We start from the raw sequence: 2,688 nt of genomic DNA on the forward strand, positions 1-2,688 counted from the left end.
ACTTTGATTATATGTAAACTCAATGAATGGCAAACAATCCTTCCAATTTTTCAAGTTCTTTTGAATTATAATACACAACAAAGTAGATAAAGTTCTATTTACTACCTCAGTTTGTCCATCCGTTTAGGGGTGACAAGTAGTCGAAACAATAGTTTAGTTCTTAACACAAAACTTTCCAAAAATAACTAAGGAACTTAACATCACGATCAGATACAATACTCCTAGGAATACCATGGAGCCGTACTATCTCTCTAAAGAACAAATCAACGATGTGAGTTCCATCATCTGTTTTATGACAAGATATGAAATGTGCCATCTTTGCAAACCTATCAACAACCACAAAAATCAAATCCCTACCTTTCCTTGACCTAGGCAAGCCTAAAACAAAATTCATAGAAATATCGACCCAAGGTGCACTAGGTACAGGCAGAGGAGTGTATAATCCATGTGGTAAGACTCTAGATTTGGCCTTCCTACAGGTAATGCATCTAGCACACGCTCTCTCCACATCACGTTTCATCTTTGGCCAAAAACAAATGTTCATGTAACACATCTAAAGTCTTCCTTACACCAAAATGACCCATTAAACCACCTCCATGTGCTTCATGCACAAGCAACTCACACATAGAACTATTAGGCACACAAAGTCTATTCTCTCTAAACAAGTACCCATCCAATCTATAGAATTTTCCAAATGCTGCCTTCTCACATGCCCCATACACACTAGAAAAATCATCATCATTAGCATACAATTCCTTAACATATTCAAATCCTAATAACTTTACATTTAAAGTAGAGAAAAGGGCATACCTTCTTGATAATGCATCAGCCACAATATTTTCCTTACCTTGTTTGTAATTGAAAACATATGGGAAGGTCTTAATGAATTCCACCCACTTGGCATGTCTTTTATTTAACTTACCTTGTCCCTTCAGGTGCTTCAAGGACTCATGGTCAGTATGTATGACAAATTCTTTCGACCAAAGGTAATGTTGCCAAGTCTCCAACGCTCTCACCAATGCATAAAGCTCCTTGTCATATGTTGGGTAGTTCAAAGTTGCCCCATTTAGCTTTTCACTAAAATAGGCTATCAGCCACTTCTCCTGCATCAAAACAGCTCCAATACCTATTCCTAAGGCATCACACTCAATCTCAAACGTTTTAGAAAGATCAAGTAATGCTAATAAAGGAGCACCACATAGCCTTTCTTTAATTTCAATAAATGCACGATCTTGCTCACTACCCCATTTAAAACCAACAGATTTTTTAACAATTTCAATGAGTGGTGTGGCTAGTGTACTGAAATCTTTGTCAAATCGGCGATAAAAACTTGTCAAACCATGAAAACTTCTTACCTCAGTGATTGACTTAAGTGTGGGCCATTCCTTGATAGCCTTCACATTTTCCTCATCCACCTCAATTCCTTTCGCACTAACAACAAAACCAAGAAATACAACTTTGTCCATGCAAAAGAAACATTTCTTTAAATTGGCATATAGTTTTTCTTTTCTCAAAACAGAAAGCACACAATGTAAATGATCAATATGCTCATCTAAATTCTTGCTATACACCAAAATATCATCAAAATAGACTACAACAAATCCACATATAAATGCACGCAATGCATGTTTCATTAACCTCATGAATGTACTTGGTGCATTAGTTAGACCAAAAGACATTACCAACCACTCATACAATCCATATTTAGTTTTAAAGGCAGATTTCCATTCATCACCCTCTTTCATCCTAATTTGATGATATCCACTTTTCAAATCAATTTTTGTGAAAACACATGATCCATGTAATTCATCCAACATGTCATCTAGCCTAGGGATGGGATGCCTATACTTTACCGTAATATTGTTGATAGCCCTGCTATCAATGCACATTCTCCAAGTTCCATCCTTCTTAGGCGCAAGCAGCATCAGCACCGCGCATGGACTCATGCTCTCTCTCACATGTCCCTTGGTCAGCAACTCCTCAACTTGCCTTTGAAGTTCCTTTGTCTCCTCCGGATTACTCCTATAGGCTGGTCGGTTAGGAATTGTCACACCTGGCACAAAATTAATTTGATGCTCTATTCCTCTAATAGGTGGCAATCCACTAGGAACATCATTAGGAAATACGTCCTCATATTCCTACAACAAAGAGACAATAACACTAGGCAAAGATTCATCAAGTTCGTTAATAAAAACTCCCTTGTTTTCTTGTTTTTCTCTCATTTTTTTCACCCTCAACTGTCTTTTCACTCTTTTTTATGTTTTCACTCTCTTTTTTCTGTTCACTCACTTTTTTTCTTTCACTCTCTTTCTCATCATCTTTTATTGAACTCTCAGTCTCACAATTTTTCAAGTCATTCTCTCTTTTCAGTTTCACTTGATCTTCATACACTTGTCTTGGAGTCAACGGTACAAGAGTAATGGCTTTATTATCTTTAACAAAAGAATGTCTATTCTTGAACCCGTCATGATTGACCCTCCTGTCAAACTGCCATGGCTGCCCAATAAAATGTGACCCGCTTGCATTGGAACAACATCACAAAGTACTTCATCCTTGTACCTCCCAATTGAAAAAGAAACCAGGACTTGCTTATTTACCTTAACCTCTCCACAATCATTCAACCACTGCAACTTATATGGTCTAGGGTGTTTCAAGGTAGATAAATTCAATTTTTCAACTAAAGTGTGC

This window comes from Castanea sativa, chromosome 3 (genome assembly GCF_040712315.1).
Source record: "Castanea sativa cultivar Marrone di Chiusa Pesio chromosome 3, ASM4071231v1".
In the NCBI taxonomy this organism is placed as follows: Eukaryota; Viridiplantae; Streptophyta; class Magnoliopsida; order Fagales; family Fagaceae; genus Castanea; species Castanea sativa.